Here is a 26,175-nt window from a genome sequence, read left to right on the forward strand (position 1 = left end):
TTCCATGGCAATAAATACATGCATGTAGATTGGGAGAGGCGGCTAATGAGACAGCTACTGGAGTAATAATGTTGAATTCATTATGCAATCAAGGTCCCAAAGTCAGCTGGGGGATGCAAATTCTTGGAAGCTCATCTGAGATGGTGCAGCTCTACAAAGGTCTGTGTTCCGTGTGATGCAGTATAGAAGAGGCGCACACTCCTGATGCCAAATGTGCCATTTTATTAGCAATGAAACACAATTGTTTCTATCTCTTAAACTGCCCACTGACTAAATAAGACACATATATTCCATATATTACAACAGCTATCAAGCACAATTTCTTCCTTTATTTTTAAATATCGTACTGTCTCTACTTTACCAACTCGACACCTCATTCTTCTTAAGTGGAAGGATGCTGCCCCACCCACTTTATCACATTGGATTCAAGATGTGCTTTACCATCTTAAAATAGAAACAATAAGATTTACTGTGAGACGATCAGAGCATAAATTTTATAAGGTATGGAGACTATTTCTCAACTTTTTTAGTCTACCATCTACAAGTGTGAGAGAATGATGCCCCTTTTTTTCTCTCTTTTCTTTCTTTCTTTTCTTTACGTGTGTGTAGATATATTTGCACTTTACTTGTTGTTTTTTTATATATATGCTATTTCACCTATACTGTGACTGATTTTATATATTCATGTTTCTCTCTGTTTATAACTTGGACCATTTTATTTCCTTATATTTTCTTTACTAAAATTGATATTGGTGTATATGTCACTGACAGCAGCAGGGGGTGGGGGACTGGGTTTTGAATTTGTTTGTATTATGTTTTAAAACTGAAAACTTAATAAATATATAAAACACTAAATATCCTACTGTCAACTGCAACAGACACATAATACTGTTCTAATAAATTATAAAAACATGCTTTAAATGATATTTTTCTGCCCCTGCATTTAGTACTTTACCTTAAGTGCATGCAATAGTCCTGAATCTGTAGTAAAATGAACACTTTATCAGAAGTTAAACAAGCCAAAGCAGAGAAAATTCACAGTAACAACGAGACAATGCCAAATGTGAGAGCAAATAAATTTAGTGCTCTGGGAGAACAAAATGTTCCGGCACGGCTTAGTCTCAAAGTTTGAACACATTTTGGCTTCTGTGCCTCTAATATAAGGAAGGTAGTTAGTTACAATACAGTGGTCCTTCTGTGCCTTTTACTTCCATGTGAGGCCAGAGCCAGCTAGATTCTGGTGAACCTTTGAAACGTTCTTGTCCTATAACCGGTCTCATAAGGGCATTGAGAAAACCTGATGTCATACTGATGTTATCTCCAAACTGAAGTCAGAATTTTTTAATTCCTCTGTTAGAAACAACGTTAAATCAAATTTTAAAAAACTATGTAAAAAATAGGTTTTTGTAGGTGATCCATAAATCTTTTCTACAATTAATGTGCAAGGTAAACTTTTTTTACAGAGACTATTGGGTGTATTCAGACGGGACACATTTGGTTTGATTAAAGTGAAACAGACTATGTCTCCCCCAATAATCTGGAACTATTTTTCAGTCTGAATACACCCAAGGGGACCCAGGAACCGTTCTCTGACTCATCCTTTGAGGTGGTCTCGGTTCGTTTCCAGTCGGACTGAGCTTCGGTTCGCTCTGAGATTCCTCAGTCTGAATACAATCTGTCCACGGAGCAGAACAACTGAACCAAAACAGCCACCATAACCGGTGTTCACATGATCTAAACACAGTCAGAATGTAGCAGCAGATGTAAATCAACGATTGTTGTGTTATCAAACAGAAAAAAAAGGTCACACTCCTTACTTGTAACAATCTTTAGTTTAACACAGCTGAAAACACCTCTTACATGCTTTTCTGTCTCATTATGTGACATCACCCTAAAAGCTACTGTGTACTTCCTTAACAGAGTTCTCTTCAAATAAATCCATAACGCCACAATGATGAGACACAGCAACTCACTGAAATGTGATCGGATGACTGAGGCTCCACAAAACAACTTTTAACGTGACACACATTGCTTCTCACTGTTTTCCTGACAATATATATGTCATAAACACTGAGCGGCGTGTCTTCTTAGACGTCTTCTTGCCAGTAACCGCCTTGCAGCATGCCTGCACCGGATCAAAAAAGCGAGAAAAAAGTGTCGAGCCTGATGCTAATACAGGCGTGTAAAATCAGTCAGCAAAAATATAAAGTTTGAATGAACTACTCCGGGAAGAACTGCTAGGTGCAGGACTTCCATAATTTCTGTCTCTAGTTGCTTTGCCCCACGCGTTTAAATGCTACACGGACGGGGTGTCCAGATGAAACCTAGGTGTCTATATAACCCCGGAAGGATTACCATACAAACTGCACTCAGATTGTCTAAATTACTAATTTCTAACAGCCAGGCTGAAAGCAAGGATTGCACAACAAGCGTGCAAGGAGCAAATTTCACTCTGGTTGTCTAATTTCTTAATTCCTCACAGCAAGGCTGGGTGCATGGGGCCTGCAAGGAGCAAGGACTTATCACTTAAACACCTCTCACCGGTCCCTTGCGCAGTGTGGAGAGTTTGGGCGCTTTAAAAAAAGGAAAATTTTGTAGGACGCGCTTGTGTCTCGCCTACTTCACCCTTACGCGTTAAGTGTTTGCTACCATCTTGCTACCACCTGTTCCTGTAGAAAAACTGTGCATGAACATTTGAACTCTACTGGCTCACCGAACAGTCTGTGATCTTAACATTTCATGAGAGGCTCCTGCATGCCAGGGTTTCACCCACAGACAGTCTGTAACCACCCGTAAAGGCAGTTGTAACTAAGGTATTACGTGTGTCACACAGACAGATAGAGGAGCAAAACTCATTTGATCTTGAGTTCACAATCCTCTTCACTTTCAGGGTTTTCAACAGGAGGCATCGGAGAAGTTCCAAAGATGTAGTCTGGTCACTTCCAACACCACAGGGAGCTCTCAAGGGTGGATATTCAGAACCTGCATCTCCATCAGGGTTCTGAGCTGCCTGCAGGCTGAAGGGCGCTTCTTTTGTCAGCTAGCTGGGGCTTTGGCACTCATATTCAGGTATTTGATGGAGGGACTGTGAGTCACACAGAAAGAATAAGGCTTATGTTGGCTCTGGGATTAGTGAGGAATACCCGTGGACTCTCGGCGTCTGTGATGCAGACAGACATGCATTATATTCCAGAGAGGCAGCACTGTTTATTGGATATGCTTTAACACCCCCCTCTAGACTCATTTGGCTCTTTTTTGGAAATGCTCCCCATCATCATCTCATCTTATGTGAGATTTACATGCATAAACATTCTCCTGTGGGAATTTAAGAAAGGAAAAAGACAATAAATGCACCACTGAGCAGCGTATGACCAAACTGATGTGCTTTGTTGTTGTCATATAGTTTTGATTTACACAGAGCACAAAGACCTCTTAATCTCAACTGGATTTTTAAACAAGCTTGTAATTCAACGCACGGATGTGAGATACATTTTCGAGTTACTGCAGTGTCTTTTGTATTTCTGAAACAGAACTTCCTCTTATTTTTACTAAAGAACTTTTTTTTTTTCCAAGGCAGCGGGCTTTAAATTACAGAACACAATCATCTTTGCTCTATTTGTATTCTCTCTGGCAAGGAATGGTAAAGATTTATTGCTTTTTCGGACCATCTACATGTACAGAATATGAGATAAATGTTAGACACAAATGGAAAATCCTGCTAAACCTACAACAGCATTTGCAGAGATATTGCTGCAACAGGAAACAAAGCATTCAAAGTAATATTCTATAAGCAGATTTAGATTTTTAGCTGAAGAATAGATTTTAAATTGTTGGCCACATGTTCGACTTTAAATGAGATTATATAAAAAATGTTTCTCAAAAATGTAATTCAATGCATGTTAAAAATGTTAAAAAAGGAATCTGTAAATTCTTAATTCATAGCTAAATGTGTTTATTCTAAAAGGTAACCATGGAAAAAACAAAAATCTTCATGACCAATGGGACCAAACCTCTTGTGATTAGACCCCTGAATAACCAGGGAAGATGCAATGCTAAAGAGAAAGGACGCTCGCTCTCGTCCGGGTCTCAGAGGTCACGGAGGGCAGACGGTCCACATGCTGAGCAGCTCCTCATCCAAATGCTAATGGGGGTTTGGCAGCCAGCTGATGCAGCCTGTTGGCAAAATCTTAAAAAACGCCAAGAAAACCATTTCCAGCAATTATAGCTGGAAGTTTGGGTTGACCGGCGATCACAGTGGGATTGCATCTTATTATTGAAGCTGTCCTGGTTTTGACCCACTGTTAGTGAACGCACCTCAATTTGGCAGGTTCTCTATGAGTACGAACTCTTATGTCCTGAAATGCTCCCTAGAATGCCAGCGAGTTCAACTCTAATATTATAAATGTGTGCTAAGAGCTCTCATGTTTCTGCCAACAGGCTGTTTTGAACCAGTTTGAGACTGTGGGATGACATTTTTCCTTTTAGCCCAAAAAAGCAAAGTTAACTGCTGTTCACCAATGAAACATGGATGTGGTCATAGTGCCTACTTACTTAATTTTAGCAGACAAAAAAACATGGTGTACCCTTCTGTTCATGATGAATGAAAATAATTCATTTGAGCCTATAAAGACTCACGAATTACAGTGAGGCTTCATTATCTCGTTTAGCGAGGTGACAAATGAGGACAAGATATCACACCGACACACTGATGCTAAGTTTTTTGAGATTCAGCTGTAAATTATTTCTACTATAATCTGATCTATCAGCCTTCCACACACAGATTATTTTTTCTTCGTAAACACAACACTGTTTTAATCAGGAAGTCCGCCAACAGTGAAAACACAAGGAATGCAGGCTCAGCACTTGTCAAAAAGAGGAGCCAATATTTAATCTTAGTGTGGAATTGGTACCTCTAAAGATTTGATTTTATGTTATAATTTGCCTCTTAGGGCAAAAACATTGATCACTAAGGTAGGCCTTGGTCACATGCACCCGCACGGCGTGTTGACCTGTACAGCTGGTGTGGGTTTTTGGGTTGTCTGAGCCCGTAGAGGGTCGAAGACAAGAACAGCTGCATCCTAAGAGGAGTGCAGATGTCTTGTGGTTCCCTTGAGGCTCGCGCGGCCACCTTAAGGGACGTCATCAAAATGGAACATGCCATTGTTCTGCGTGTGGTAAGTGCATTGGGAAATATTTTTAAGGATAATCTAAGGTCCATGCTCTTACAGGTGGTGATGCCGTTGGGCTGCAGGGTGGTGTAGTGGTTACTGTCGCCTCGCAACACGATGGCCCTGGTTCAAATCCCAGCTGGGACCTTTCTGTGTGGAGTTTGCATGTTCTCCTCATGTATGCATGGGTTTTTCTCTTGTATGTCAGTTACACACCTAAATTGTTTAGTTGTGAATGTAAGGGTGTATGGCTATCTGATGAACTATCCCTAAAACTCAGTTATCCTGAAGAGATGAAGTGGCTTTGCAAAATACACGGATGGATGGTAACTAATAACATATTTTAAAAGAAAACCAAAAAATGAAATTTGTCAAACATCAAGTTTGGAGGTGGATTTATCTTTCTTGTAATGCTTGTAATGTTTACTTTACTTAATGAGTTTATGGAAGCCAATATTAATCTGTTTACAGATTACAGATACAAATAAAACAAATTGGTTCTTTTAAAATAATAAATATAACTCATTTCATTAGTTATTTATTAGTTCACTTCATGCCATTGTAAAAGGAAAGATCATTTTTGGCTTATTTTAAAGCCAAATTGACATGAACCTTTGTAAACTTAGATTGTGTCCCATGTCAATGCATGCATTTACACTCTTATCCCAGTGGACTCATCATATCTGGTGATAAAAGCTTTTACTGTATATCGCTGGCCTGAACCAAGGTGATGCACGATTGAGGCTTTTCTGCACCTCTGAGTCTGTAATCAACAGGCAGTTCCCGACTCGATGTTTAACCTTCCTCCATTACTCCCATCATATCACAGCTGTCAGTGAGTCAGAGCTACTCCTACTCTTAAACCTCTTAGTTCATTCATTCATGCACCTTTCCACTCAATCAATCAGAGTTGTGTTCTTATCGGAAAGCTGATATAGCTGCACTTTTGAATGACTGCTATTGTGATTATCTGCTGAAGCAGACATGATGTAACATGAGGGAAAAAAGTCGTGAAAAACAAAGAATTCATCTACAGATGTTATTTTTTAAAGGTGTCTGAATGCAACAAAACACGTTCCTGTTATGTTCTAATAAAATTCAGCTTCCATGATAATAATATTAAAGGCCAAAATAATTTTATCAGACCAAACTTAACACTACCAGCTAATATAACTTTTAGCAGTTATGACTGTACTCTTAAATGAAAATATTTACAAAGGTTTTAACAGCGTATAAACTATCTGATGCAATATTAGCAGATCTTTGACAAAATAAGACTCCAGAATTGATCCCTCCAAGCATTCAGTACACTGTAAAATTGATAAGATGAACCAGAATGAGTCATCTCATCTTAAACTTATTCAGACCACAGTTTAATGCAAGACAGTATTTTCACGGACCGGCCTGTACGAGACTGAAGTGGATTTCTTTTTGTAGCTTTCAGTTTCTCTTAACTTTTGAGGGTCAAGTTTATCTTCATCCTCTGTAAAATGTCTGCAGCTGATTTAAATTCTATTTGTCCTCTAGATTTTTTGGACGAACCATTAAAATGTGATGTAAATTTTCCCTTAACCCATAACCATCAAAGGGGAAACTAAAAAATCAAATGCCAAAGTTAGCTTCATCCGACTTTTAAGGTGCAACAGATGAATACAAATTTAAAAACAAACTGTCACTAAAAATGATATTTTCTAAATATAATGATAAATTTGAATTTGAGTAACTTTTTTAGCAGCATTCTCGTAACCTTAGACTGCTGGTTGCTGAATATTATGCGTTATTATTATGGTCTATAGGAACAACTGTTGCAATCCATTCTGGGAGTAAAGACTCCTGGTTTTTGTCTGTTAAATGCAGCTTTCAGCAATATTTTGCCACAAGTACATATTTAAAATCCTTCATTTCCCCAAATATGGGTTTGTTCCCCAGCGAAGGCTATTTCAGTTTAGTGCTTCGTTGAGGTTAATACTCAGAGGGGCTCTTTTGTTTTTGTTTCTGTGTCTGTCCACCAGAGATAAAGACATGCAAACACACAGAGCAAACACTGCATCAAAAGGGGGCCACTGAGTGAACCTTCATCTGATTTGTCCGTCACTTGATTATCTTTCAGCTTCTGCTTTCTGCTGCTGGATGGAAAAAAAAAGAAAAATGCCTCCACGATTCCAGACCCCACTTCTCAAGAAGACGTACAAATATGAAACAATTCTAGACAGTGTAGATGAAGATGGTGGAAGTATTGTACTCTGATATACAGCTATTAACATAAAACATTTGTGGAGCCTCTTATTTCTTAGAGTAGAGCACAAAGTTTTGACTTGATGACTGTTGAGAGCGGCGTGTGACACAAGAAACCTAAAGGGAAGTCGTATGAAGTCACCACATAGAGTACGCGGCTGATATTAGCACTGACAGAATAATGGGACTGCTGGCTTTCCTATGGCCTCTAATGGTTTCGATGACGAAAAGTGAGTACTTACAGTTGCTGAGTGAAGAGTGTTCTTGCAAAAGCTTCTAGCAGATAATCATCTTTTCACTAGCATTTGATATGGCAGAGAGGCATCACAGTCAGTCAGTGCTTCATCACAGAACCTGCTACTGTCAGCATCTCAAGTCATCTTTCTTTTCCTTGCATACATAGAACTGCAAACATTCACACAGCTGCATTGGCACTGACATGGTTTTGAAAACCTACACGTTCTGCTCAACAGTGTTGACGATTTGCCTTTTTTTCCCCTGCAAACACACAAACAGGCAGGAGGAAAAAACGCAGCTTTATAAGCAGAGATAAAAACCCTGCACACACACACACAGAGGCAGGTTGAGGGCAGAGCAATCTGGTGTGAACCCTACGGAGAGAGATGTCACGATGACAGAACAGATAAACCCCAGTTTTCAGCGCGGCAGGCGGATTGGAAAACAGCACACCCCCGTGCTCACCGGCGTGCTGTTTTTTTGTTTTTTTGGGGGGAGGGGTGGAAGGTTGTAACTGTTTAGACTTATCATTTAATTGCCTCATTAACTGCAACCCCTAACCGCTGTACTTTTTGCAATTGGTTGCGGCTGGTGGTGTGTGCAGCTCAGGTGACCCTCATATCCACCTGACCTCAAATGTCAAACAGGCCTCAAAGCGTTTTTACAACTGATGTAAAAAGATTTATGCAAATGAAGTGCCTGCAAGTCAAAGTCAAAATAAAAATAGTAAAGCACATCTTGAAGGGATAAAGTTGCTTATGACTTAGATGCACATGCTTCTTAGCCAGGTTTAGTCAACCTGCGCTTAAATGCCCGTCAGCTGCTGTTTACTTCAACGCAGAACCATGTTTCCTTATTTTCTATGCTAAATCAGCATGTGTTGCAGGTGTGTGTAAACAACAGTTACTAATAACGAGACAGAGAAATTGTGGTGTGCAGAAGTAAAAAAGAACTATTATGGTTTGTGAAAACCAAAGCTATCTGATGAGCTTTGCATGATTCTGATTTTAATACACTGCAGTTTCAATGATGCAATAATATTTAAAGACCCACTCCAATGAAAATGGTGTTTTGAACATCTTGTAGCATTTTTCTTGTGATGGAGGACATATATAAAGACAATTAAACTTCATTTCTGAGTATTTCTTAATTCAAATTGTAGTTTATCAGGAACAGGTAAAATAATAACAGATAAAAAATGCAGTTTGAAAAGATTGTATTTGTCACACAGAAAATGCTCCATTCTGATGCATTCGACAAGATCAGGGGTCTGCAACCTGAGGCTCCAGAGCCAAATGCAGCTGTTTTATTTCTCCAGTGTTGCTCTTTGGCTTTAAAGAAAAATGCTGACAATTTGTATTAATATTAGGTTTCTAGTTTTGGTTAATCTGTTTTCAGTTATTTACTTTTTAGGTTTCTATGTTTAGACATTTAAATGTCAGATAGCTGAGCAAAACTGATGATAAAAGGTTTAATGTGCTAGAATAACATTATCTTTTTGCAGTTACATGTAAAAAAAAAAAAGATTCTACACAAATGTTGTCATGTTAATCAGTGGCAGAAGAGGAAACTGGATGAAAGAGGTCCTAATGATGGAAAATACCATCTTGGACTTTCTAGCATTTTATAATTCTAATAAATCTGCTGCTGCAAGAGGATCTTATCTAACACAGGATGTATTTTATTTTGAAAGGAACCTGTATTTGTTGCTGTCCAGAGTAAAAAGTTAAAACTGTTATATATGGAAAACCACAATACTGTTACAATTCAACTGTTGAACCTATTTATAAGGTATACTTCATAAATGAATGTACTAGTGGCCACAAAAACATGGAGAAAAGAAGTGTTTTTTTCTAAATGTAACCAGGACTTGGCAGCTCCCGCTGGGTTTTTGTCAATAAGAAACTGGCCCAAATGGCTTTTTCAGTATAAAAGGTTGCAGATCCCTGGACTAGATCCATGTACGACCTGATTTTCCTCGTCCGAGCCGGTATCTGGCTAAAAACTGTACGGCTGGAAAACTCCAAAATTGCTCACCATTTTTGATGCACAGCTAATGTTAGGTTTGGGTAAGTGAGGGGCTGTAAGCTAGTGGGAGAACGTTATGGGCGATAAGAAGAGGGGTGGGGTTGCTCCACGCCAATGGTCCCGCCCCCAACTTAGAGCTGAATTTCTAATGAACTTCTGATGCTCTGCAGAAACTATGTCCTAGAAAACGACACAGGTTTCTGGATTTTGGCTAAAAACCGCATAATCATAATTAAAAGATCACTAGGAATGCTTTAAATATAGATCAAAAGGTGATCGGAGTGGGTCTTTAAATGTAGCAGATTATTAATAATTATCCTATTAAACTAATAAGGAATACATTTAATTAACTGTGAAGTCATATGACTCCTGATCTACCTGTAATAACACACATTAGGTATGCCTGTGATGACTAAAGTACTTCACAGTAGGATCCGCCATATATATCTTCATTTTAACCCTGCCTTTTTTACATTTATGTTGAAGATCAAGAAGAAAAATAAGTCTGCAAAAAGACTGCTTGTGCCTCTGGCTACTCTGCAGTTTTACCACCAGTTTGATCATCTGTTCAGAATTTGAAATTCTCCTCACTTTGGTTTTTTCTTTTTTCTTTTAACCTCCAGGGCTTTTGCCAAGCAGCTGGTCACGACGTCTCTTCCATTTATGCCTCCCTATCATGTGGGTGTGTGATTACTATAGGCTGGCTCCATGTGTTATCTGTTTTTTTTTTTTTAATTCACCAAGGACAAATAAAGTTTTCGTTGATGTAGAACCACCACAAGAGACTGTGTTGTTGTTTCAAAATAACCCAGGAAACAGCTTTAATTTATACACTGATTACTGCAGAAGTCGTCTCTGACCTCACTTACATTCAGACACTGAAGTGACTGATGCCGAGGACTTCACACCACAAGAGCTCTTTTATGAAACCCCTTTTCTTAGCTCATCTTAAGGATGTCTGTATAAACACTTTCTGCTGAAAGTGGACCCAACTTTCCTGTAACGGACATGAATAAACTGTGGGTTTATGCAATTTCTCTCATTTTGTGTCAACACCTGCTCCGTACAGAAATACTTCCACCTGTTTATACTGAGGAACATGAACCTCTAAGCTCTGCTTTGATTCAAACTGCTGTTCCACTCAACAGTAAATATTTAAAGACCCACTCCAGTGAAAACGGGGGTTTTGGAAGAACTGTGCACTGTTATGTTAGGGTTGTGACGGGCTGTGAGCTAGCAGGAGACAGAGTAAACTGATGAATGATGGGAAAAGGGGGATGCCCTTACTCCACATCACACCTAAAAGGTGAATTTCTAATGAACTCCTGCTGCTTTGTAGAAACGATGTCCTAGAAAACAACACGCTTCTTGATTATCATAATTAAAAGGCCAGAAATCAAAAGCTGAAGGCAGTGTGACTTTAAAGTGAAAGTCTTTTTTTTGTCCATCAATTGTAGGTGAAAGATCATTTCTACTTTTAGATGGTCCACAGACAAATATATCTGTTTATATGTTTCAGTATCAAAGTTTGTTGTTTTTTGTGCCAACCTCTACATCCCCTTCACCTTATCTTTATAATGCTGAGAAATATGGCTGCCGAAAGGCTTTGTGTTAAGTAGTGAGCAGCTCTGTTGGTCTCAACGATGTAAAGATGTATGTAATCAGCTACAAATAAGCAAAGCTTGAACAAAGAATGAATTTTTAATGCCTTTTTTTTCCACTGTAAACATGCTTTTAAGTTGTGTCCCCTAAATAAATAAAAGTCTATGCAAGGAGGTCATGATGATTCTATTTTCAGTTTATTGTTTGACAGCATCATGGCGTAAATCATTTTTCAACTGGCTAAAAATTAACGGTGAAAGCTCGGCACCGGAGAGACTCAACGAACCCGTACAGTTTGTGCGAGTAAATGCATGCGGCAGCCCGTAAACACTTCTTTTTCTGCACTCTCCCTTCTGACTGCACACACTTGAACGATCCTCACCACCGTGCAAAATCATAAAAGCTCTCAAAGCGCTGCCCTTGGGTCGGTTTTTCACAGAGACGCGGGCGAGAGCAGGATTTCCACAGAGAAACGGGCTTTTGTGTGAATGAACAAAGGGAATTTCCTCCTTCCTCGGCCCCCCCTGAATCCCATCATACGCCACTGTGAGTCTCCCACACGCCTGTTTCCAAGTTACCAGCAGCATCGGCTGACAATCCTGCTTAATTGCCTCCTGTGTAAAGTGACAGCTGATGGGCGGCAATAAGAGCGAGCTGTCCTCTCATTTACCTTCAGATCACTGTCTTATACCTTCCAACCAGGGAGACTACAACTGTCTACATCGTTGGGAGATTTTATTGTGAAAGGGGGGTCTAAAGTGAAACTTTAAAGTGAAAAAAACCCCAAAAAATCAACAAAATACAAGATCTGGAAATGTATGACTTTCTGAGTTCTTGATCTTAAGAAGCAAAGCTTTGTGACATAATTTAACCAAAACTTTAAGCAAAAAGTGAGCACTTGAAAATACGCAACTAAAAGTACAGAGAATAGCAGCAGCAATAGTTTATTTTAATGAAAAGCAGCTCTCCTCACTAACCTTGCTCGATCCAGCCGAAACAGAAAAAGATGTGCTTTTCTCACGCGAGCAGAATTTCCCACCCTGTTGCTTCTTGGTTCCCTCTTCCCTTTGTTGCGTCTTCGTCACAATAAGATCCTCCTCATCCTCGGGGCCGGGGTTTAAAATTACCAGCTCGTGAGGGAAGCCAGGCGCAAGAGAAGAAAAGCACACCAGTGCAGAGAAGAAACACACTCTTCTCACCCCTTAGTCCGCCTTGGCAGTGTATCCCCATCCGTCAGAGCACTCTGACTGTTAGTGCATGTGCGAGAGGCGCACATGAGAAAAAGAGAGAAAGAGGGGGAGAGGAAGGAAGGAAGAGATGAAATGATACTAAGTGGGCGAGTAAGAGGAGTGAGAGAGAGAGAGAGAGCAGAAGCACAGGAGGGTGATCCTGTGTTCGAAACCAACTCTTGTTTATCTCTGCGTCTGTCTGGTGTGCGTGCATTCCTTCCTTGCAGAAGCCATAGGGTCAGTGGCTTTTAAAGTAACTTGGTTCTCTCCTGAGGGGAAAAAGACTTCCTGTTAATGCTCCAAATCTCTCAAGGATGAATTTACCCAGAGTTTGGTGGGGATTTTTTAAATTTAGATTGTCTTTTTTTGCACAAAAAATTCAAGATTATAGTTGTGATCGTAATTTTCTGATACGGGAGGCGCAATTTCTTCCGGTGATTTACTTTTGAACGCACTTGGCTAAATCTGTATTCCCTTCCTACTCTACTAAAAATGTTGTAGTGCCCTGGATCTTAGGAACCCATGTGGACATCCCAGAGGTTTCTTCTTTTTTCTTCTTCCTGGAATCTGTTTTTTCTTTTTTTGGGAGTTCTTTCTTTCCAAGAAGAAGGAGGGTCTGAGGGCAGGGATGCCTAGTTTAGTTTAGTCTGTTTAGTTTAGCAATCAGCTATTGGATTTTATTACTGATTTTATCTTTTGTACAATTACTGAAGCCCGTTGAAATAACTGTGTCGTAATAATGGGCTAAAGCTTACCGTAATTGAATTGAATGAAAATTGTGTTTTTAGTGTTTTTAAGTCGCATTTTTTTCATGATATAGGAAATATATGAAGAAAATTATGATTAAAATTACTATTTCCTATTCAATTCATTGTGAATCAGGAGCAGATGAAAAAAATGCTGTTGGAAAGTGCCTTTAGCAGTGACGTGGGTGCTACAGTCGGTGGGCCAAAGGCTCCCTGCTCTGCTCCATTCTGATTCATCCACTTGTAAACAACTAGATCCAAGCACGTCATCATTTTCCTCATTCGAGCTGGCATTTGGCAAAAAAAAACTGGATAGCTCCAAAATTGCTCACCATTTTGTTGAACCGGTAATGATAGGTTGGGGGTGTTAGGGGCTCCAAGCTAGAGAAAGAGAGTGTAACCAGAGACTGTAAACAAAGTGATGATAGGAAATGAGGGTGGGTTTACTTCGCACCTAAAGTTAAGGCTTATTTTTTTTTTTGTATATCCTCCATCATCAGAAAATGCTACAAGAACATGTTAAAAACACCAAAAACACAATTGTCATAGGAGTGAGTATTTGACCTGTGTTGGAGCCAATGTCTGTATGGTCAAGAAAATCCTTTCTTTTTACATATTTTTGTCTTATACTGGAGTTGTGCTTGGGCTAATATGGTTTAACACAAATCTTGTTCTATATCTACATGCAACATTCAGTTGGCTTAATGCACAGTTCAACAGGTTTCATAAAGAACACTAAACCAGTGCGTCTGTCTCCAGCAATAAAACGCTCCATTTGACTCGCTAACTGGGATCTCATGAGCACAGTTCCGTGTCAAAGGATACAGCTTTTGACAGATGATTTCATCTAGAACTCTTAACATCCACTGCGCTGCTCCAGAGCCAGCCATGTGTTCAGTATATGTTTCCATGGCAACCGAGCCAGAGTGTCACCTTTATATGACTGTAAAATCAGACTGTTGGCTCAATATACCTGACTAAGCCATTAAGTCTGTTACCCAGGGCTAAAGTGCATTTTGCATGACCACGCAGCTCTGGAGGGGAGAACGTTTTTGAGTTGATGCCAAATAAAGGCCAATATCTATGTATATGTTCTTTATTTGTCTAGAATTTAGGTCATACATTATTTGTATTATGTTTTATTGCACAAAATATATTTCTGCTTTTACTTTGATCTCCAAAATGTAAATATTTCTGATTTTTTTTAATCTTACATAACGTCATTATTAAAGATCCAACTATTTTATCTTATGTATACATGAATTTGGGTAAATGTAGCAGTTACTTCACATGTTTACAAGGCAAGCTTGTCTTAGTTGACAGACACATATCATATTCACTAAAATAGCAGCTGTTGATGCATAAGCAGCAGCTGCAAGAGTGAACCATGTGACACAGTCAGGTGAAATTAATATGAAAACTGCTAGTGTTTTGCTTTTTCAAAAGCTTATAAATGCAAAAAATCAAATCAGATCACATTAATGGTAACTTTGAGTCATTGTATTCAAATAAAAAAATGGGGAATAGATCATCTTATTAGTGGCATAAAATAAACCAAGGAAACCTATGTTTTCAACAGTTTGAAAAATGTTAAAAGGTACTCTCAAAAATTATATTTGATACATTTAAGGTCAAAATATTTAAGAAAAACAGTTGAAATCGACAAAAACTAACACAAATACATGTTACCACATGTTTTCAAGCATTAAGCATCAATATTTTTTCAGAAGTATTTAAAAATTAATAATTTTTTAAGCAAAATTTTGAAGTCACACAAAACACACTGAAGTGTGAGGATGGGACATCCTAGGAGCATTATATTCTTGTATTACCTGTATGCTCTGTTGGTTTTTGATGCAACATGGCAGCCAGAAAGCCTAAGTGAGTCCCCTGAGTGGGATGGAAACTGGGCCAGTATGCATATTGAGCAACAGATCAATGAGGTCACAAGCCTCAACAAGAGGTGAGTAAGACGACTTCCTGACAGCTTTTTAAATTAGGCTGATGAAGTGTCAGAATGCCTCGTGGCACACGGACTGACACAGTCTAGATGACAGATATCTACAGTCACACAACGTACTAAGTGAGACAGGATTTCTCTGAAGTGGCGAGACGAAGAGTATGAACATATGGCCAAATCGTCTTAACGCTGCTGACCGAGCAAGAAATGCTCCCACGGAGCGCAGTAGGTTCTGTGCCGTTTCAGCTGCTGTTTGTTGCTCTAACACAAATGTCCTCATGTGCTGAGAGCCGGGAAGCTCTGATAAGGGCCAGTTTCTGTCAAAGGGAAGATGAGCTGACAGGGATGCCTACAGCAGGCTGTGTGGTGATTGACCTGTATGATGTTCAGCCAGGAGGAAGCATGCACAGCAGCGATATAATGCATCCCCAGAACCGTGGTTTTTTTCTTTTTTTTCGTTATACAATCTGCATGTGGACTTGGTGAGGATGTCTCGCTTTGGATCCAGTACCTTTATCCACAAATTCCGGAAACTTTCAGTTTATTTATAATTACCTCTCAAGTCTTAGTCTTAATCGATATCTTGTAGCATTTGTTCATAAAACACATTAAAATGAAAAAATTTCACACTTTATACGCAGGATGTAGTTAAAGACTAACTCCACTAAAAATTGTGTTTTTTACATGTTCTTGTGGCATTTTCCGATAATGGAGAACATATATAAAGAAAATTAAGCTTAAAAATGAGTGTTTTCTTTACTCAAATCAATGTCAAACAGGAGCAGGAAAAAAAATGGAGTTGCACTCTATGCTTTTTCATTCAAGGTGATATTAAATTAAGTCCTAAACTGGCTGTCACTGCTTGTGCAGTCAGTGCTACATCTAACCTGAAAACTGTATGGCTGGATAGCTGCAATATTGCTCACCATATTTGTTGTTCTTGTTGAAGTTGTGAGGGGCTCTAAGCTAGCGTTAGAGAGTGTAAACAGATGGATGATGGGAAACGAGGGTGGGCTCACTCCATGCCAACAGTTCCACCCACAACTCAGAGGGGAATTTCTGATGAAATATTATCACTCTGCAGAAACTATGTCCTAGAAAACAACAGTTCTTTCGACTTAGGCTAAAACTCCATAATCATAATTAAAAGTACACTAAGAACGCTTTTACAATTGATCACAAGATTATCAGAGTGGGACTTTTAAATATTTGCAGGAGCCGCTCTCATGAGGCAACACCTATAGTTAAAATACATATTTTCCCAAATACAATATTGAATGGCTAAGGTCAGGAGAAAAGCATGACAAATGAATGTGTGAATTGTTGCTAATCAGAGAAAATGCCTGTAATGAAGGGACATGAAATGAATGCATTTGAATCTCAAGTGAATGAAGCTCGATGAGTCATAGAGTCTGGGGCTTGACCTGCAGGTGTTTCCCTCTCCGAGGACAGCGGCGTATCTTCAGTCGGCCCGTCTCTATACCCAGGTGTGGGGTCAAAAACGTGGCAAACCCATTGTTTTATTGTGTTCCAAGCAGATGGTTATCAGGAATAATACCACCCACAAATGATGGATCATTACAGATAGTCCAAAAAGGAGAGAAAATGCATGCCGCAATTCCCTTTTTTTATTGAATAGAAGATTATTTTTAACAACTCTTCAGAATGCACAACTTGATCACTTAAGAGTTGCCTTTTTTTAAATCTTTAAATGAAGCACAGTAATACTTTTTTTGTGTTATCTTTTGCAAAATTGTCACCACAAAAGTAGATTAGTTTCTTTGTTTATAAAAGCTGATGTGATTTAAGCAAAGTTTAAGGTTATTATGTTCAGTTAGCCGTGAATGTGTGTCCTGCAGCTCATGTGTGCATCACGGCAGTAATTAAATGAGTGAATGCTGTTGTCAAGTATTTCTTCAGGGACCTGCTCGGCGCAGTGCAAAGAGGTCAGGGGAGAATCGAATTGAGCAAATCTCTGCAAGTCATTGCACATCCTTGCTTTTTTAACATGGGTGCAGCTAATTAAAAAGTTATCCTGGTACTTTCTAAGGGCTACATCAATTATCTTTTGCTACTTTTTCCCTTTCTATTCAAAGGTCACTGCAGATGAAGAATACCTTTTTAAAAATTATTTTATCCATCTGGCAAGCGCTTTTTGTAAGGATGGAGAATGATACTCAATTACGCCTCTGAAATATAATTGTGACGCAGAAACACTGCAAGAAATGCACACACAAATACAAAAAAAAAAAAAAAACGACACACAAAGACAAAAAGACACCTGCTAAACGTGGGCACTCTATTAGAAGCTGTCCACCTTCTGTGTCTCATAGTGAAGTGTGTCCTCCTAATTGCTTCAAAGGTGTAAACCCAATCTTGAAAGCAGCCTGTACGGTGTCACTTTTTATCAGCAAAAACTCCATTTAACCACAGCCCACTCAGCCATCTGTAATACACTACGTTATGACTTTCTTTCTTCTTTCTGCTTGTGAAACAATCAAACTAGAATCTTGCTCATGCAGACAGTCCTGACAGCTCTGTGTCAGTTATACAGAATCATAGAGAAAACACATTCAAAAAAAGGAGGAGGGGGGGGGGGGGGGGGCTTCTATTTTTTTCAGCCATTGGCACAATGGGATATTTATCCTAGTGAGAGAGCAGCTAAAAATGTGTCTTTAAGCATGAATTTCCAATGCACCTTTTCAGTGTCATATTTTTAGCTAATATAAATTTGTTTTGACAAACAAAACAAAAAAACAAGGTCAGGTAAAAAGAATTACCCAGTTATATTTTTTGGAAACTGACCCACTTTTGGAACCCTTTTATGCAGTACGTCGCCAATCCTTATAACACCACTAAATTCAGGACTTCATTTAATATCACCCTGAACAAAAAAAGCATTGAAGAATATATTTTGTTATATTTGTAACTAAACTCAAGTTTATTTACTGTATATGGTATCTTTGAAGGACTGCAGTCAAACAAGGCGCTGTACATTGAAAGCTCTAAATGTTAAAAACAACTAAAACGTTCCAACAACTGACGGTAAAAACAGTAGAAGTAAGTGCCAGAAAAGCATAAAAACCCAAGATAAAAGCTGAAACAGTCAAAAACACCAGCAGAGCAGAGTCTCATGCTGTGTCAAAAGCCTTGTTATAAAAACAAGTTTTGAGAAATAAAAAAATATCAAACGGACAGTGAGGCTGCCCGCCGAATTTAGCGATAACGCGTTCCACAGCTACAGTCCAAATGTTGAAAATGCTCGTTCCCCTCTGAGCTGATGTGAGGCACATCAAAAACGTGTTCCAAAATATTTTTGAAAAACTTCCTAAAAATTCCCTAAAGTTAGGACTCAATTTTTTCCATTCCCCACTGCTCAGGCGGTTAAAAAAACAGACTTTCTAACAGGTTTTAAATCACACCTGCACTGTCTTGTTTTTGTGTCAGCTCTATGTCTAGTCGATGTCATCTCATGACATCGACTAGATAAAACGGTCTTGGCACTGAACTGAAATACCTCTGCTTTCCCAGTGTGACTCTGACCAAGTCTGAAAGTCTTGCAGCTGTCATGGTTTTCCCAAACCTCAGTTCAGGTTTGCTTCAATTTACAGATTTCATTCCAGTAACCAGGAATTCATTTGTGCGGTCCAGATCCAAAACATGCAACATGCTTGGTACAACTTTAGTTTAAGATTTTACAAAGTGTAGAGAAACAATTAGAAGATGACAGAAAGTTTTAAACATCATACAGCCTTATTTTTTTCAGGTTTGAATTATGACACTATTTTTTGTAAATTGCTTTGGTCGATTCAAGTTTTACAGTTTTTAACATCCTGTTTTAACATTAACACTTGTAAATGGTATAAACACCGGCACAGGAATTTCAATCTTACATTGGGAATATTTTTAGTAGAACTTTTCTTTATAGGAGTTCAAGCGGTTTTATAAAAGCCATACAATATTTCTTATTTTTGAAAATATAAAAGGCTTAAAAGAAATCCTAAACTACAGAGGACAGCTTGATAAAATATTTAGTTTATGTCAATCTGCTTTTTTCATCCCCATCTGTGTTAAAAGCCTGAGAGGGCTGTCACCTGTCATGCTCTGTCGCTGTGAAGCCTCAGCGGGGAGAACAAGTAGGTCGAAATGGTCCACCCAAAGTCCAGATAAATGATGTTTGAGGTTTTTGTGAAAAAGCTTTCAAAAGGACTTCTGTGAGTATCCGCTGTGAAGCTTATGTGAAAATCCACCGCAAGCGAAACGAAAAGTAACAAAGCTTCCTTTTTCTATCACAGCTGGAGATAAAAAGTTATTGAGTCTGTCACAAAACGTCAGACTTATTGGGAAAAAAGGATCCAGCATGATTAGGACAATTATTCCCCACAGATTAAACTCATTCTTTTTCTTTTTCTAAGTCAAATAGCTTTTTTCACCTGAACAGCGTGTCACGTCTTTTGGTGGTGATCTCTTCTATTTTGATCCCAGATAATGAGTGAAAAAGGATTGTTGGGATTCTCAGAGCCGAGATCCATTCAAATTAACACAATAGCTCAGAACAACAAGCCCCAAAAAAGAAATGACTTGACAGTCTTCAAATCAAATGAAAAAAAACAAAAAAAACAACTGTAAATATACTTTTAGGGCGATCATAAAGAATAAATTACACAAATTATTTGTTTAAATGGTGTATTGTGTACCCACTAACACTGGAGATGCAGCCGGTAACACCAACATAACACACGCTCTGTGTCACAGCGTTAATCTCCAACTGTTTACGTGATCAAAAGGAATCAGCTGATTCCGATGTGGAGAAAAGTAGCTTTTTATATTGGCATTGCACCGAAATGCAACACATTACCAATGTAAAGTGTTGCACTTTACATTGGTAAAAAGACTTTTTTTGCAACAGAAGAAGTAGATTTACGTTGATCGCGTAAACACTTCTCTACTGTAAAGTGTTAAAGGCAATTTTCTGCAATTCCAAATCTGCTGGAATTACATTAACGGCATAAATGGTTGAAGAGCTATAGTAGTCGAAAGAATGTCAACACTGGAGCTAAAGTTCAGGTGTTAACAGGTTAAGGCCAAAAGTTATTGACAGTCCCATTCACCCATGTACACACACATTCACACTCTGCTGCTTTGCATTGGCACCAACCTATAAACACCAGAGGCAGTGTGGGGTTCCGTGTCTTGCCCAAGAATACTTTGATGGAATGGCATGCAAGGCTGAACCAAACCTGCTACCTCCACACCCAAATCCACTGCAAGCTCTAAATATTCAGAAAATCGATATAAACCTGAAGTTTACGTGCCTTCATTAAAAGGAAGGCGCATTGCAAACTTCAGATTTGGAAGGATACATCTTAAACTGTTAGTCTTTTGAAGATTAAGCTTCTGTATCAATCCCAGTCAGCTGATTGCTTAAACTATCCAGCACCTTCCATCATCAAGAATTTTTAACAGTATTAAACCGAAAATCTTTCTGACAGGGGTCTTTTGTTATGTTTACTGAAATTATACACCGGTATATTTGGGAAACTGAAAAATAGAAGCGTAGACAGTATTTTTATGTTTTTTCTGCACTGTCTGTGTATTTAAAAAAGATAAAGAAAATGTGCCTCATATTTTTGTTTGTGGAGAAAAAAAGACACGACGTGACCTTCTAACCCCTTCAGAAAACCCACTAATAGATTTCTGTGAAACCAACCTCTCATTCTTTCTGTTTCTTCAAGGCACTTACAAATACATAGAAAAACAATCTTAAAAAAAGCAAAAATTGTTTTTTTCCACAGATGCCTTTTAGTAGTAACCTTTTTTCCCTCAAACATGCAACAGAAATTCATTTTTTTAATATTCTGTGAATAGTTCCAAAGTAATGGGATCTTTTTTTTTTTTAAAGAAATACAGCACCAGCTTCTGCAAAACACTTCATTATTAGATGGAAACATAACAAACCTCATCCACTGTTCTAGACATACTTTAAACAAAAAAGACCGGGCTCTATCGGCTCTATTTTGGGTCTTGTTTTTGATCTAAAATAACAACATAGAGGACCTTAGAATGTAAAAGGGTATTCAGCTCTACGATGCTAACATTTAGACCAACTGAGGCATTAAAGGAGGTCCTCCATTAAGCCTTTTACAAAAAGAGCACACAATGGCAGGCAGACCTGGATAGGACATGAGTTTATTTCGGCTTTTAGAGGCCTCCTTCCCAACAAGAACATCAAATTGGTTGGCTGCTAATAGCAAGAGGACAGAGCCACACAAAGGTCAGTTGGGGACAACGTCTCTTTCTTTCCACTAAAACTAAATCTGCCACCACATTGTGGCAGATTAACTAGTGACACTTAATAGCTAATTAGAGAAACAAACACAACATGTGTTGCTACAATGCAACCATGATCTCTGTATTGACTCAACAAACTGCTGATCAATATTCATTGTTTTTGTTTAATTATTGGAAAACAAAACATAATTTGCTGTCATTTACTACTGTTTTATAAATCAGAGACTTCATTTTTGACTTTTTAGGTGAATTAGGAATTAGTACCAGCCTTAATGAGAGTCATCTCTGTTTGCAAATTCGTATTTTTCGTTAATCAACAGTGCCCTGTAGCTCCACTTGCAGTATAAGGATTGAAAATGACAAAGGCTGTGAGGCCGGCAAAGGGTTTATCATAAGTGATGAATAATTTCTCTGTGAGGAAAGTGCATTACAAAAGATGCAGATTTGATATCACTTCCGGCTTCTCCAGCAGGATGCTCCAGCTAATTCAGGTGAAGAGGAAACTGATTAGATTTGGATGAAATCTCAGCTCCATTCTCCAAAACTGCATGTAATTCTTTTACCGTACATACTCAGACAGTGAGCAAAAATACAAATATAAGATAAATATCACGGTTTCTTGCTGATCTCTATGCGTATAGGTTAAAAGATGCTCTAAAAATTGCCTTCCAAAAAAACATTTGGAATCGCTGCACGTAACTCTATACAGGAATAGAAAGAGAACAGCTGGATGATCTGAGATGACAACACGCATGTCTGAATCTGATTTTGGTTGAAGAGTGAGTAAGTGCGTATATTGTCAATTAGCACAACAGCCTCTTCATGTGATTACACAAGGACCCTTAAACGGCGATTCAGCAGCCTTCAAGCACCTATCTGCGCCTGAGAGTGTCTCGCTGCATCACATCACGAGTCCTGCAGGACGGAAATTGGGAATCCCCAAACACTGATCAGCTGACCTCTGACAAATTAAAAACTTCTAAAAACTTTATTCAGATTTCAATTAACCAAATATGGAATGAGTGAAGGAACAGCAAACTAATCCATGTTACCAATGGTGAATAAAATTCCCAAACTCCATGTTCAGTCCAACAGAGAAATGCAAAGAAATATTTAAAATGCTATGAATTTATGTCTAAATTACTTTTTCTTACCATCCAAGTAGGGAGAAACCTTTTTAAATGTCCATTAAACAATGATGGCCTGCATTATTTAGAGAATAGTGAACAACAGTTCTTCTGTTTTTCTTTGTCTGACTGGCATCTTGTCTTTCAGTCATTTCTGGGGTTTTTTTATGAGAAAAAAAAATCATTTTTTTAAGCCAATGTGAAGCTCACAATCTAGAAAACACATCTCAATTCTTAGCCAGAAAATTCTAAGTTAAAAAGTAGATTAAAGACCACAATTTTCTATTATCTGTTCCCTATTTTTTTGAAAAGGGAAAAAAAATCAACACAAATAATCTCAAATCCCTGTGTCTGCCTCCCAGAAGAGATGAACGAACACTTTTTTATGGATCAATATGTTATAAATAATAATAATAATAATGTAAAAATGGGAAATCCTTATTATTTTTTACCCCAAACCTATTTAGAGCTTATTTCTTGATTGCTTTAGGCCTATGTCCTTGATTTTTGGTCCAAAATTACTAAAGGATGCAGTCTCTTCTTAAAAAAAGATATTTATAAACCTCTGCTTTCTTGGGGCGGTGTGGTTTGGCTACACAAAACAAGGCTCTCCAATCATCTGAAAATGAATCATCAACACAAATTGTAAAACCAATACGTTTAATGGGTGAAAGGAATGAATCAGCAACACAAATCCCAGGAAAATACTGTCTAATCATGGTTCTCTAAATAATAAATACATTTCCATAATTAGACAAGTATTTTCAAGCTCTTCTGCCATTAATAGGGCATCACGTCTAGTATACATTATATATAGTGTAAATTTGCTGTTATTTTAACATTCTTTTGAACCAACACTAAACAGACGTAGCTGTGACCACATTCTCAGTATCAGTGTTTGCTAATCTAAGTCTCATGGTCACTTGTTTTCATGCTTGTCACATAGTGCTAATCTAAGTTACCCAGTTTCTTAATTGCTTTTTCTGGGAATCATTCCAAATTAACACCAGGAAAATCAGTATCTCTGAAACCACAAAAGAGGAGGGGAGATTGGAATGATTTATTGACCAATAAATATCTAATTTTTCTAAGAAGGCAGCCCATTAATTAATGGGAAATTACTGTGCTGTTATGTTTAAATTGTTAGCTTTCATGCAAAACATTGTACAGGTTAGCAACAAGGTGGCTTCCAACTCCTCTACAAGGAACAAGAGGGTGACAAAGAAAATCTGATTTGCAAATATATGAGCCTGCCCAGGGCTAATGGGATGAATGATTTCTGAAATGAGTGTGTAATGTTGACTTTTTATAACCCAAAGGCTTTGACACATCACCCTGAGATGAGACAAAAAAGATGCAGTCGTGACAGCTTGTGCAACCTGAAGAAAACTTATTACAGCAACAGCTAAAGGTGGTGAAGAATCCAAAATGCAGCAGAACAGGCTGGATGATAGGAACTAAAACTTTGACTAATAAACTAATAACTATGAAACAAAGGGCGAAACAAAAGGGTGACAATGCAGATGACCTGACCAACGGCTATGTTTGAATTCAATGATGAACTATCCAGTGCCGTTGTTTTAAAAAGAATTCAGACACATGGTCACTATTTTTTTAAACAGTAAAAACTAAATAAACAAAACATTTTACAAAGACAATTTATGAATCTACTGTTTTCTAATGATGAAAACTTGGATTATTACTAAAAAATAGATGATAAGGATACTTAGATTTATAGATTATCTACCTCACGCGACTTGTTTCCGCCATTTTTCAAATGACAAATCACTAAAACTCAATAGATTGTGGTCTATATTTGCCAATCTAGTGAGCATTGATGCACTCTGGTTTTTCGTATAGACTTCTGTGAAATTTCCAGAACATTAGAGATTATGGACACCCCAACAAAACTGCAAACGCCCTATTAGGTGCACTAACCAGAAAGTAGGGAGAGTGAATTTGAAATGACACATAAGATACTGAAATACACTAAGGATCATTAGCTTAAATCAAGGCAGCAGTTTATGCTAGGACTTGGTGTGACAGAAGGAACACACATAAAACGTAAAAACACAACATCACAAGAACACCAACAAAAGGCCAAACTCCTCACAGCGAGTGTCCATCCTAAATTGGCATTGTTGTACGTCAATGTCACCATGCATCCATAAAAATGGATGCTCTTCTAGTTACCGCAATGGATTCTGATTCAAACCTTTTCTGAGTGAACAGTGACAATGTGTTTTACAGATCGCCTAGAGAAAGGACAAGATTAGCTTTGATCTTGCACGCACACACATACAGAGCGAAGGAGACACACTGTGTCTTGTCTTTCATCTGTTTTCACTGTTTGATTCCATCTGTCAACTCTTCAGACTTAATGCACCTCAGGGTCTGTGCTTCATCATCGCAGGAGTGTGTGTGTATGTAAGCTATGGGAGGAAAAAAAAAAGAAGAAATGTTCTGGTTTTCTTGAAGGTTTTGGACAAAAGCAGTCAAGGTGATTTCAATTTGATTTGTCATAAATCATCAAACATTAACCTAAAACGACACAAGACAGAGACTGCGACCACTGGCCAGACACCTCACGCATCCAAAGCAACATCCAACAAGAAGATGTTCTGTTTTTCAGGGTCCTTTGTTTTGTTTTTTTTACTGAATTTTACTTTTTTTTACTTTTTTTTTTTTTGTAACTGAAACCAAAAGGCCAATCCAGACACCCTCCATTGCGTTAGTTTTCTGACACTGGTAAACTAAGTCTGCTGTGTTACAGTTATTCACTATTTATCTTACCATCAACTATTGTCTTGCATTTAAAAGGAAAAAAAAATCCCCGAAAAAGTTTTAGTTCTAGCAGCACAGCAAAAATTAAAGTGTTTAATGCCAGACACAGCCTAGTTATGTCATCTTTAAACCAACAAAAACTAAATTTGGTCAGAATCAATTAACTATGAATTATGACTTTATACATTAAGTAGGTCAAAGGGTTAACAACTTAGTCCTTAAAGCAACATAATGATGCTTAGGGATGCAGCTAAAAGTATTATTAGGAATTTTAAACCATAGAACATGGAGTTTGTTTTTTCATGCTCAACGAACAATCACAACATGCTGGATGCAGATCTGAAAAGTGGAGGAGGATCTGGCAACAGTTCCTCTTCTTCAATGCATTGGTACGTAAACAGACACCTCCACACGCACGCACTGATGAACCTGAATGGTGGAAAAGAAGCCGTGATAAATGGCAGATGAGTGCTGACAGCTCCTGGTGTCTTCACCTTGAAACAAATGTTATCAAATAAGAAATGTGCAGAGACAATAGTTTTAAAGGCTGTTTAACATACTATGAAACTTTACTCTTTAGCTAGAAAGCTGGTGAGTCCTAAGCACATCCATAAGGCTGGTTAAAGTGGGTGATATCATTAGTGACACATGGTGACACATGGTGAATCAGCCTACACTGGAGTAATCAGTGCTTCACCATGGCTGCCCAGAATTAATTTTCATAAAAACTCTAATATGTTCACTGAAATCCAATGAAAATGTTCAAAA

General features: G+C 38.2%; 1 protein-coding gene across 2 annotated transcripts in view; it reads right to left on the bottom strand.

Annotated features, from left to right (window-relative positions):
• shisal1 (shisa like 1) overlaps positions 1-12,651 on the bottom strand; it is a 48,556-nt gene extending 35,905 nt beyond the window's left edge. The window contains exon 1 of one of the 2 annotated variants that reach the window (XM_004069503.4): positions 12,248-12,630. The gene's annotated coding sequence lies outside the window, so the exon portion shown is untranslated. Of the gene's footprint in view, positions 1-12,247 lie in introns of both variants that reach the window. The other variant, XM_011475910.3, reaches the window with a different exon arrangement.
• Between the last annotated feature and the right edge of the window lie 13,524 nt (positions 12,652-26,175).

The sequence above is a fragment of the Oryzias latipes genome, chromosome 6, assembly GCF_002234675.1.
Source record: "Oryzias latipes chromosome 6, ASM223467v1".
In the NCBI taxonomy this organism is placed as follows: Eukaryota; Metazoa; Chordata; class Actinopteri; order Beloniformes; family Adrianichthyidae; genus Oryzias; species Oryzias latipes.